Source organism: Cupressus sempervirens, chromosome 3, assembly GCF_028749045.1.
Source record: "Cupressus sempervirens isolate cs-2001-9-10 chromosome 3, ASM2874904v1, whole genome shotgun sequence".
Taxonomy (NCBI): Eukaryota; Viridiplantae; Streptophyta; class Pinopsida; order Cupressales; family Cupressaceae; genus Cupressus; species Cupressus sempervirens.
This window is the reverse complement of record NC_143120.1, coordinates 885370247-885384153: the sequence shown is the minus strand read 5'-3', so window position 1 is coordinate 885384153 and position 13907 is coordinate 885370247.

Sequence of the window (13907 nt, the reverse complement as noted above, 5' to 3'; positions counted from 1 at the left end):
GAGCATCAGAAAAAGGTAATGGATACTGAGTAAGTCTTCAAGTACCAAGCAAAGCAGAAATGCTATAGGTACCGAGCACTAGTAAAACAATAGTAGGAGCCAAGTAACACAGAAGGTGTCAAGCATCCGTAAACCAATAATGCCAAGTTGCTGCATTATTTGTTAAGTAAAAGATTCGATAGATCAGTGAGGATAAGTTTTTTATATCAAATTTTGTGAATTAGTTGGATGATAAGGATGATGAGTAGATGTCACAGAATTTTATGTAAACCATGTAAACCAATTCAAGGTGAATGCTAATGGATTTATCATGAAGTTTCTAGAAGAAGCAATTTGGAGGAAAAACAATACCATTTTCTCAAGATCAAATTAAGATTTGAGCAGGAAATGAAGAACAGAACTTCTTTATAAGGAGTTAAAGGTCAGAGATCAAGTGTGTGCGTGCAAGGGAGTTGGTTAGAAGAGTGGTCGTGCGAAGAAGCCAAGAGAAGGCTAGTGTGAAGTGTCGAGAAGAGGACACAGTGAGGAGTAAGGACAGAGCATCAAGAATCTGAGTTGATCAAGTGACCATAGAGTGCATTGGCATAACGAGTGGAAGAACTCAAGGAGACAGATCTTGAAGGGTGAACAAGCTGTCAGCACTGCAAGGAAGAAAAGTCAAGAAAAGAAAAGAACTAAAGAGTGATCTAAAATCTACACGGTTAGGGTTGCAATATTTATCAGGTCAAAACCTTTCTAATACTTTCTTACCATTGTATTAGATATTAAAATCCTACATTGCTAGGTTAGCTTAACAGCTAGGTGGATAAGCCTCAGGAAAAAGATAGAAAGATCCCCAAGAGAAGGATAAAGAGATCCTTAGGAGAAGGATAAAGAGATCCTTAGGAGAAGGATAGGAGATCCTTATGAGGAGGATAGGAGATCCTTAGAGAGGGTTAAAAGATTCTTTTGACAAGGTAACTATAAATCCCATGGACTTGGGTGGGCCTAACAACTCTATGTAAATCCTTTAACAGGGTGGCATTCTAAGTTGAATGTTTTAAGTCCTCTAACAGGGCACACTCCTAATAGGGTGTAGAAATCCTTTAATAGGGTCACATTTAACAGTGTGTTATAGCCTTTAATAGGGTAGGCCTTTAACAGGGCAGACCATTAGAAGTGGTTTAAAACAATTGCGCAATTATTTTGTGGGTGTCATCCCCACCCCAGTTTTACCTTCTTATTCTTGGAGGGTTTTTGGGTCACCAAAATCCTTCGTGTTATGGTGTGATTCATGTTTACTTTTCATGTTTAATTGTATGCATACTAAGAAAGTCAAAAGGATAGTACTTCTGATTCACTCTTGTTTTATTAGAAAGTTTGAATTGGACATTATTGGACCTTGAATAACTGATTCACCTTCTTCTCAGTTATTCTAAAGAATTCTAACAGTCACACACCCCAAACTTCCATTAGACCAAAACTGCTCAAAACTACCAAAATTGTCATAAAAATTCGGTACATGTTTCTGATAAATAGACCTTTTCTCCTTTAGTACATGTGTTATGCAAAAACTAATGAAGACCCATTTTAGCTAACTCTGAGACCTTTTGAAAAAGGTATGATAGCTAGGGTCTATCTAATAAAAAATCTTGTCGACTTTCTAATAGACCAAAACTTTTTTTATATATCTGTTTTCAAAAACAATGTGAACATTAAGTGCTAATTGCATAACACTTAAGTATTTGTCTTGAAAATGTTTTGAACAATATTGAAGGACATCAAATAAGATAATTACATGATGTTAGCCATACCATATGCTCATTATTGACATCAATGACAACAATCAAAGACCAAATACCAAGGGTTTAACAAATATAATATTGGACCCATTGTTTGGTGGATATAAACTAAGGATTGGGTGAACCACGTTAAATCTTTGTGTCTTTTGTTCTCTTCTGTGTGCTTTATTATTTTTTGATATTGGTTATATTGGTGTATAATTATTATTTGTGTTTCGTTAATCCTAACACAGGGCATGATACATGTGGATTAATGCTTTGAAAGCATCCATGGTTGTATTGTGCCTACCAACATCTACCTCCAAAAGGATGTGCCTCAGCCACCTCAAAGGAAATGGGAAAAAGAAAAGAAAATTTGCAAAGAACACCTTACCCAACACATAGCCATAAGGTAAGATCCTACCTCAATATGGGTAACTTCTACCTCCATAATGATCTTATGAGAAAGAACCCAACCTAAGAAAAAGATCCCTCCACATAGAAAGATATCAAAAAGTTCAAGTCATAAGGATTCCAAAGAGGTAGGAGACATGACCCATTAGCATAAGTCAAATAGATAAAACATTGAAGAGTACAAGGCCCAAAAGAGGCTATAAGAGATCCAAAAACAAAAGAACCGCACTCCAAAAAAATAGATCTTAATAACATGGGAGAAAACAAAATAAAACCACAAAACAAGGCCAAAGGATAGAGAAAGCTAGAGAGGGAGAGACCTATACACAAAATATCATCCATCGTAGAATAGGTGGGTGGTGGGAAAAAAATAAATTAACCCTCAACCAATAAAAACCACCACATACAAAGCAACAAAGCACCACTATTCCATACTATCTCTTGAATGGAATTGCAAGAAAATTAGATGTGTTCCCCAGATGGGGTGTAACAAAGCCACAATCACCACCAAATGCACCCCAAACAAAAACCCCTGCCACTCCAAGTCCACAAGATCATTCACACCATGAAAAATAACCCACATTTTTTGGTACCAGAGAGGCTCCTTCAAACATCAAGAGGATGTAGAAGAGAATTTTTCAAACACATGCTAAACTAACTAAAAGAGTCCTTGATGGTGCCACCCATAGGTTGGGAAGCACTCTATAGAAAAGTTTATAGGAACCACAACCTATGTGAAACCAAGACCATGAATGACTAATTTAAATTCCTCCTCACAATTATCACCTACATGATAGTAGCATTTACATACCACCAACCTCTTCAAAAATCACTTTAGTGTGCACAGTCATATATAAATGTTTCTTGGGAATCTTAATTCCATTTTTGTTCATTTCATTTATGTTGTGATTCTCACAGGCATTTTCAATTGTACATATGTACATGTCCAACAACAATATAGAAATATGGTGCATCCATTGGGTCTCAGTCAAATACAATGAATGAAGTAGTAAGATATATTATTAGTAAGTTTCTTGGTGTCAAATGTGTTTTTCTTATTTGATATAATATAAGTTTGTAATCTATGTAAATATAGATTCAAATTATATTTAGATTATTTTTTGAATATAATAAGTTAAAATAATTTAGTATTAAAATATGTTTATTCTAGAGTTAAAATAAGATTAAGATTAGGTTGATCTATTTTAATTATTGTGACAAAATGCAGGTAATAGTATGAAACATTTTCAAGCTTAGTGTCACATTTCTCTAAGTTTAGTTCATTATTTAATTGGTTAGTATTGATCAACAAATCAATTCCAATTAATATAATAAATCTTTTTAGTAAAGGCTTTCATCAAGTCTTTTTTGTTTTTCTTTTTGTCGAGCCTTTGCTTGATTTTTGAAGCCTTCATCATCTTTGTCTTTGATTTTGAGTTTGCATTTATGGCTTTCAATTTTCCCTTTGATTTGGTCTAACTTAGAGCATAATCAAAGTTGTCAATCAAGAGATATGGTTATTTTAGTACCTCAAAAGTGGACCTCTCTGATGCAACAACACAAATTAAAAATATCGTTTTATAATTTTAATTTGGCATTCACTTTTTGAAAAATATAACTTAAATTCAATTTATGTTATGTTTTTAAGTTACTTTATCATTTAAATTTTCACTTAAAGTAACTATAGTGCACTCTATGTTATAATTTTAAGTTGAGTTACTTTTTTATTTTTCACTTAAAGTGACTATATAAAATATATATATTTTCAATTTAATTTTTGACATTTAAGTCAAATGCTCATTTAAATGTTACTTTTTGAATTATATTTATGTGTTATATTCTTAATATGATATATAAATATATTGTGTCCCATTAAAGTAACATTTTAATAAAATTAAATTGATATATGTTTACTAAATGACTTTAAGTTATCAAAAGTGGATATTTTATATGCCATTATAGGTATAATCCTTCAAAAGTGGACCTTTTTGGTGCCATTACACAAAAAATGTGATTTTTCACTTGAAATGTGTCATTGCATCAAAAATATGAACTTTAACTTAAAGTATGCAATCCTCCCTAAAAGGTTTTCTTTTAACCAAGTGCATATTTTAAAACATGTCATGCCTCCCAAAAGGTATGATTTGGAAGAACACATGCAATGAGCCTCCAAAAACCCAATTTTGAAGATTGTGAGAGATTTACTTGATGGTTTTGCATGAGATCTTCTCCAACAGGGTCATTTTTGCTTGGCAATGGATTTTATAACATTGAAAATAGATATATCTTGCTAAAAAATGTTATTTCAAACTCCTTCCAAGGGCACATTTTTGGAAAAATCTCCAAATAAATCCATTTTTTGCCCATGTTTTTGCCTAAGTAGGAATCAATTTGGCATTTGAAGTGTTTGTCATTGCATTGTGATACACATTTTCAACTGTAGAAGCCAAAATGTTTTTGTTTCATGCCTTTTTCGAATAACGTTTTTGCTAAAAACTCCCAAAAAAATGGGGTTCTAATCCACTTTTATGCATTTTGATGTCACTTTTTTACATTTGGATCCATGTATATGCATTTAGGGATGTAGATTTGCATTCACAAGTCAAAAATGACTTTTAAAATGCATTTTTGGGTCACGTTTTTGCAAAAAACGGCCCAGATTTTTGCATTAAAAAATCATGTTTTTGTTCAAAAACTAAAAAAATGGTATTTATAGCCCATAACTTTGATCAAAAGAGATTTTTTTAGTTTTAAATGCATGATATTGTCTTTGGAGGCCATGTATTTGGCACTTTCATGTCAAATTCAACCTTCATTGCTCATTAATATTTTTTAAATGCAAGTACAGAAAAAGTTAAAAAGTTGTTCAAAAATATGGATTTGAGGAAGAGTTAATCTTCAAATTCTATGATTCTTGTTATTTTGGCTCTTTGATCATCATGTAAGTGGACTTATTCTAATTTTCTATTTAATTTGTGCTTATCTTGTTGGTTTTATGGACATTTTTGCTTAATGATTGCCACTTGTTGAAATTGATGCCATGGAAAATGCATTTTTCTTTTAAAAATGAAAAAATTGTTCATTTTCATGTTTTTGGTTTTTCCCCAAACTCCAAATTTGAATTTGTGTATTGAAGTGTTTTGCATCTTAACATGTTTGAGTCACTTTATAAAGGTACACTTTTCTTTTGAGTTTTGGGTGCTTGCTTTCTAATATTCTCCACTTTGTTGAAGTTACAAGAACTTGTTTTTGTTTCATTTTATGCAAAAGCATCATCATATTGCACTTCCGTCTTCCATGTCACAACACTTCACATCTCATCCGACAAATACAATTACATGTTTTATATCTCATTCACCATCCACACATGCATGTAATCCTATTTTCTGCTTCCATTTTCACTCATCTCACTTTCCACATCCACTCTCATGACACGATTACACAAAAAATCTTTACGTGTAATAGCACCTCAATACCCCGACTTAAAGTCACTTTTTGAAAAGTCAAAAAGATGTCATTTTTATTTTTCATGTACTTTGACTTCATCTTTTCACCAAAGATGACTATAAAACTCATTATCTTTCTTTCATTTTCCATTTTCATCTCTCCATATGCATTCGCACCTTCATGAGCAAATACATATTTCCACATCTTTCTATGCTTTGCACCTCATCCCATCACCTGCACTTACATGTAAAGTGCATCCTTCATTTGCATTTGCATGTCATCTCGCTTTCCATTCCTCATTACATGTTGCATTTACATGTAATCCATTTCCATGCAATGGCATCTTGAAAGCCCAAGTCACTTTTTAAAAGTCAAAAGTTCTCATTTGCATGCATTCTCATACACTAAGCACTTTACTTCAAAAAAAAAGTGTTAAAGGTGTTGATGGAAAGTCATTTCAAGTTTACATCCAATCATTGTCAAGAAGGTTTTCAAAGTGTTAGAGAATCTTGAATGTGTCAATCTACAAAGGAGAATTTACGACAACTTAAGTGAGAAAAGCTTGATCGCATCAAGTTTTCAAATGCCAACAGACAATTCAGCAAAGAGAGTCAAGCTATCAAAAGATGTAACACAGTTATTATCAAGGTGAATGCAGTGGCACAAAATACAGGAGCTCCCAATCATGTTATCATCCGAGATAGCAGCGCCAAATACAAGGCCTTTCAGGAAAATCCCTAGGATTGTTTCAATTCTCATCTTTCTTCTTCTTATTCTTCTTTCATGTTTGTAATTGAAGAGGATGTGTTACATGAAGATGTGTAATTACATGTAATGCAAGTTGTATGTACATAAGAAGGTGTAATGCAAGTTGCACGTGTAGAGACTAGGTCAAAGTTGGTTGAGTTCTCCCACTTTTTTCTCCACCTTTTTCTCAACTCCTATGCCTATATGAAGGAGTATCCCCTCATTGTAAAATCATATATATCTTTATACAAGAGAGCTCTAGACAAATTGTGCCAACAAAACTTTGTTTGTGTAGCACTATTTTGAGAGAAAAGTGAATACACATGAGCATTTAAGACTTAACTTTGATTAAGTGAGATTGTTAATTGTGTGAGTTATAAGCTTTTTCTATAAATCATCTAAGTTATCTTTGATTCATGTTATCTTGTGTTCTTGGTAATTGTATCTTTTGAATTGAATATAAAAGAGTTAAGAAGCAAAGAGTTAAGAAGCAACTGGAGCTAGAGCTTTGACCAAGAGCAATTGTGGAAATATATAGCTAGAAGCTTTGTCTATATCTTATACTTCTTTCTTAATTTGCAAAATATTTGAGTTACTAGACTTAGATCCAAACTAGTACATTTTCAGCTAGCCTTTGAGTTAGTGAAGATTTATCGACATCACTATTTCTAGCTCTTGATAGAAGTGTAGTTAGAGATTCACCCTGCCCATTACTCACTCCACGAGTAAGTGGATTCTTTTTTGAAACTTAAGAAGAAAGGATATTGGTAACACCCTTTTTCCAAAATCTCTTGACATCTTTCTTATCTTGAGTTGATCCAAGGAGTAGCAAGAAGGAGGAGACTTCCCTTTAAGGTAGGAGAGACTCTATCTCACACACTATGGTTGGTCATCCTATTTTTTGACTAAACTTTTACCCAAAACTATCAGTTCTAAAATATCCACCCAACATTAACTTTCAAAAATGATAACAAAGTACCAAATTAAATTAAGATGGCAAGGATAACAAAGAGAGAGTGAGTGAGTGAGTGTGTGTGTGTGTGTGTGAGATATATATATATTATAGGATAAAGAGATGAAGAGGGAAATAGAAAGGGATAGAGAGGGAGAAAGAGAGAGGAAGGACATAGATGCATAGTAAGAGAAGCATCTAGATGAATGTGCGAGACAAATATATGTAGAAACTAAAGAGAAAGGGAGGTCTGTAGCAATTGTGTGTGTGTGTGTGTGTGTGTGTGTGTGTGTGTGTGTGTGTGTGTGTGTGTGTGTGTGTGTGTGTGTGTGTGTGTAAGTAAGAGAGAGAGAGGCAAGTAGTGTTGACCTCATTTTGGTTTTGACAAAGCAATGACAAAACACTTAAGTCATATTCTAGTAGAATTATAGTGCATGTTGAGTGTAAAGAGTAAGTCAAGCATAAGTTGTCAAACAATGCATGCTGAGCAATATACTTAGTTAGTGTTGAGCACTAGTATGTGTCGAGCAGATGGTATGTGCCAAGTCACTCAAGTGTCGAGAAATTTTATACATGCTAAGTGATTCAGGTGCTAAGTAAATAGTGTATGCTAAGCCATTCAAAAGCCAAGTTACAAAATTGAAGATATAGTGATGGCCAAGCATCAAAGTCTTCAAGTGCCAAGTGGACAATTTTTGGCATAGTTGTTTGTAATGGAAAGAACTTCTATGTAAACCATTTTAGGGCCAACCTAATGATTATTTTACAATTCTAGAAGATAAGTATGAATGTATATTGTGAATCCATATGCATGACATGCAACCAATCAAAAAAAGGGATGCTTTAAATGGTAATATGGATCAACCATAGCTATTGATTCTAACTTAACCCTAGTCAACATATGTTTACTTAAGGAGACAAACCCTAAACAGTTTGTATGTGTGTATGTGAGGAGAGAAGGTGTGAGAGATGAATGTTAAGTGCAGAGAGAGCATTCAAGGTGACTAAGGAGGTTATGATAGAGTTATGAATTGCAAAATTAGTTAGAGAGAACATATTAGAGCAGAGGAAGGATAGAGGAGACATATTTGATTAGAAAGATCAAGGATTCATCAAGGAAGAGAAGATTTGACATCTAGCACTAAGGTGCTAACCAAAGGATCATGGTGTTGAGTCATTCTAATAGGTGATACAAAGAAAATATCCTAATAGAGTAGTCCTAACAAGTTTTGAGTTCTAACATGCTCTTGTAAATCTCTTAACATAGTGCTTATTTCATTGTAAGTTAAAATCATCTAACAAGGTGAGACCTAATAGTCTTTGTAGCCTTTGACATGGTATATCCCTCACAGGATAGATCATAGTTTATGATCAAATAGTTGTAACCATAATTGGGTACACTTTACAACTACAGTAATGAATACTTGTGGGTGTCATCCCCACCCCAGTAGTACCTTCTCTTTGGAGGGTTTCTGGGTAACCAATATCTTGTGTCAAATGTTATTTTCTTTGTGTTATGTATGAAATTCATGGTTAACTATTTTAGTTTACATATTATATTATGAGATGGATGTGTGGTGAATATATTATGGTTGAATTTTTGAAGTGTTGATTCATACCCTCTCCCTCATAATTCACTTTCTAATTGTTATTTTCAATAATTGGTATCAAAGCACTAGTTCTCTTGAAGGAAAGCCTAACAACTTTGGAGGTATGATCTTGAAGATGGAAGTCTACAAATTGGGAAAGGTTAGTGATAACCAAAAGATTGAAATACAACTCATCCTACATCAATTGAATAAATAAAAAGATGTGTTAGAATAGTCATTAAAGAAGGAAAAATAATTAGCCAAGAAACAGAATGACGCACAATACAAAGAGGTTGACACCACTGGATTATTTGCAAAAGGAAATTCTTGAGATTTTCATGAAGCCATTGCAGATTTGATGGAAAAGAATGATGAAAGTCGAAAATATTAAAAGGGAACAAGAAGCATAATCAATATTGTTGTCTGAGACAACTAAATTGAAAAAGAAGGATGAAGAAGATAGAGCCATGATTGAAGAAAAAAAAAGACTTCTAGCCAACAGACTAGAAGACAAGACATTAGATGTGCAAAAGCTTGAAAACATGTAATTAGATACAATAAACCAATTGATGATTGCAAATCAAGAATTGAATAGGAAAGACATTGAGATTTCTACTTTGGAAACACAAAATTCCCTACTACAAAATGAATTAAGGTCAAAAAGAAAAAATCTTAACAAGCCAGGTGAAACCATAAGGTATTTTGAGAAATTGATGGAATCGCCAAGACCTAAAAATGATACTATTGGATTGGGATACACCTTTACTAAAGAAGGAGAATAATCTAGGAGTGGTGAACAAAGGAGTAACAAAGGTAAGAATGAAAAACTCACTTGCCATAATTGTGGAAAATTAGGTGACACGGCTAATGTTTATAGGAGCAAAATTGCAAATCAAAACCCTAAGCAGAAATTCAAGGGTTAGTGTTGCAAGTGCAATAAACAATGACATTAGGCACATGACTATAAGATCAAGACTATCAACACACAAATATTTGAAGGCTATTGTTACAATTGTCAAAAATATGGACACAAGGCATATGAATGTAGATCTAACTCCAAGTGGACATCAAACAAGAAAACAAAGGGAAACCAAAATGAAAATTCATATGATTGGGATTACAACACAAGGTATAGTTGTCACTATTGTCAAGAGTATGGTCATGTTCCTAAGAACTGCATTAGAACACATTTCAGAGGCAACTACAGTAAATGGCTGAATGGAATTGTATGCTTTAGTTGTTTGAAGATTGGTCATGTTAACAAAAACTATCCAACAAGGTCACCTATGCCAAGCAAAAAATCCAACAAAGAAAAAGAGAAGGTTGATGTTGAAAAGATAAAGGTATAGATGAGAAAGACATGGAAGAAGAAAGAAGATTGCAACACATCAAGTCAAGATGAGGTCACTCATCCAATGGATTAGGTGATCACATCACCCCCAACTAGGAAATCAAAAGGTATGTGTGGGACTAATATTTCAAATTTATATTATGCATTAGCTCTAAGAATCTAAGATCTAAAAAAATTACATATGCATGAAGTAAGATGCAATGGTGTGATCAGAACCTAGAGAAAATATTTAGTTTTTTTGTTTTTGATGTTGTTGTCAAGCATGGAAAGTTTCTCAATTGATGTTGAGCGTGAATGGAATTTTAGTTGTTGTTGAGTGATGGAATTATGTTAGTATTGGTTGATTTCACTATGTGAGCCAAGTATAGTGGAAATCATGTGTAAGCCGAGTGAATTGAAAGTCCTATGATAGTTGAACTTACAATTGTGTAAGCATTAAGCATTTATTGCCAAATACCAAGGGTTAAATAGTTAATTTTTGACTCATTTGCATTCATCAATGATCGAAGAGAGCATGAAGAGCATGAAGGAAAATTGGAAAAGGAGATTCTAGCATTTGTGAATTGAATTTGACTGCTACTTGACAGAATTCATCAGACTAAATGGTATTTCTCTAGTATCGAGTTACGTTGTTTAAATTTTTGCAAACCTTAAGTTGTCAAGATAGCATCTAGCTCTTCTTGAAGTGTTAGGAAGGAAGGAAAGGAAATTTTTAATGTCCAACTAATAAGAAATGATGTGAGACAATCACCTTTTCAAGCAATACCTAAAATTGCATATTAAGGAGATCCATCTAGTGTGGTATCAATGATACCACCAAAAGTTCTCATGATTCAAGATGTTAGGTGTTATTATGCTTGTAAAGTTGGAAGTATAGGATTTATGGAGATAAGAGAAATATACAGTAAACTTTGTGAAAATGGAGTCTCGAGGGAATAAAATAAAATTGTAGAGAAGAAAGGGCCAACCTGTGCCCTAGATTTCTTGAATATATTCAGGACTAAATGGATAAAAATTGTGCTTAGTTGAATACATGATGATTACATTTTGGTTGGAGAATGGAACAATTAAGATCACAAAAAATATCATTAACCAAGTATCAGGGTACCCTACCCTAGCTAGACCTAAGAGCATACGTAGTGATGCGTAGAGTCTATATGACTGAGTTGAGGAGAAATGATAATTCATCTTGCAAACTAAAAGACAAATCAGGGAATCAACATTAGCCTGAGTGATGCTGAATTGAATAAGAAAATGATTGATGAGGCTATGGAATTGCATAAAGGTAAATTTACACCAAAATATAGGGCATTCCATATTTTGAAAAAAAACCATAGAAGATGTGGTAACCAAGAGTACATCAATTTGGAAAACTATGTATGGGTCATCCACTAAGGCGATTACAGAGAGAGGTGAAAAAGAGGTAGAAGAGACTGCAAAAGAAGTACAAATCAAGGATGGCAATGTGGAAGGCACTGAGGAGAAAATAGCATAAGAGACAACAATTAATGAAGAGTAGCAAGATGATCAAAATGTACCAGATGCACAAGTTCCAAGTGTTAGTCCTTCATATGTAGACCAAGTGAGTTAGCAAGACTCAGTACAAATAAAGGATGTTCCTAATAATTCATCTAAAAACATCAATCCTTTGATTGATGAAGACTTGAAGAAGATATTGAAGGACACTACCAATGCAATTTTACCATGCTCAAAACCCATATTGATGAGAGTTGATGAGATTGAGAATGCAAAATTTGCATCAATAGAGGAGAAACCAAAAGACACATCTATTGTGCCCCCTTAATCTATAGAGCCAAATGAGAAAGGGGATCAAAGTGAAAACACTAAAAAAACAAGTGTTACAAAAAAAACACAAGTTTCAGTGCCTATAGTGCCAAACATTTTAGAACATCGAGCCATATTAACTATTGAAAAATATGGAACTGAAGTTTGCATAGGTCAAGAAGCTAGTCTTGCACCTATTTCACAAGTTCAAGATGAAGTACAATAGGAAGAGGTAAACAAAGAAAATGAGACTGAAGAGTTGAAGGTGACTACTACCCCAAAGGAAAAAAATAGCTATATAGACTTTGGTTACGCTACCAGTTTCTATTACTCCTCCCAGTAGTCAAGCTCTTTAGAGGTCGAGCACACATGCCACATCTTTGCAAATATCAAGGCCAGGTGTCTAAACATCAAGGAGACAAGATGATATATCTTATGGAGATGTGAGCTTAGATGAGGTGATTGAACTACCAAAGTTTGATTTAAACTCAATTCGCATAGAGCATATGAGCATTCTACAAGAAGCTCTACAAAAAAAGAAACAACAAGAGTTGCTAAGAAGGGAGCATAAGTAGAAGTAAGTGTTTCATGACATGAAAGACATATTTCTTGATGCTTTCAACCTTCCAAAGCCTAATGAAGAAAAATCAATCATTGAGAAACTTGTAAGTATTGTTGACAAGGTTAATGATGAAGACCTAGATGCAAATGGAAAACTTTTAGAATGGTCTGAATGAAAATTTCATTCTAAAGTACTTGAAAAGTTATCTAGTGTTATAGCACTCAGATAGGTTGATCTAGAAACCAAAGTGAAGAGTGTGAAGAAGGTGTTGGAGAACATATTCTCACTTTACACCAAGCTATGTGATGTAGATCAATTCACATAGGAAGTACATAGGGCTACTAACCACTTGCAAGGAGATCTACAATCAACAAGTACAACATTGCAATTACCTCCTAGTCATAGCCAAACTCATTTTCAAAGGCTACTGTCAACTCAAGGTCAGCTAGCTGACTTACAAACACAAGATGAAAATATAAGAGCTACCTTGATCAGTATCCAATCCATGTTAACCCACACATGGAAGTGTTGCATAAGGAATTGGCCTATGCTGAGACTTTGATGAAGAAATATTCTCATCTTTCAACTCATGATGGCTTAGTTGACCTTGCTGCCCAACTAGATATTCAATATCAATCTCTAGAGGTAGCATGCAACAACTGAGATGTAGCATTGAAAATAATCATGGAGATCCATAAATCATTTTTGGATAAACACGCTATAGTTTACCACCCAAGACATAAGTGTCAAAAAAGGGGAAAAGTAAGAAAAGGGGAAAATGCACTGAGAAAAGGGAGAACATGAAGAAAACAGTTTTGATAGTATGATTTTGAGTAAGGGGGAGTACTCATTCAAAAATAGGGGATAAAAAAAGAGAAAAAAATTCTTAGAAGGAATACAAGCTTCAAATACAAAAAATAAACTTCTGCCTAGGGAGAGTTATGAAGTTTTGGAGAAATCAAGTATGACAGATAAGTTATCCATTTTGCAATTTTGCAAATTTTGAAATTTTGTATTGGAGCCGAGAAATGTATACAGATTTTCTGAGTTATGCTCATATTAAAGACGTATATGCATGATCAAGTTTTTTTTCCACTCATGTCAAAGGGGGAGATTGTTGATCTCATTTTGGTTTTGACAAAATAGTGACAAAACACTTAAGTCATATTCTAGCAGAATTATAGTGCAAGCTGAGTGCAAAGATTAAGTCGAGCATAAGTTGTCAAACAATGCATGTCAAGCAATATACTTAGTTAGTGTCGAGCACTAGTATGTTCCAAGTAGATGTTATGTGCCGAGT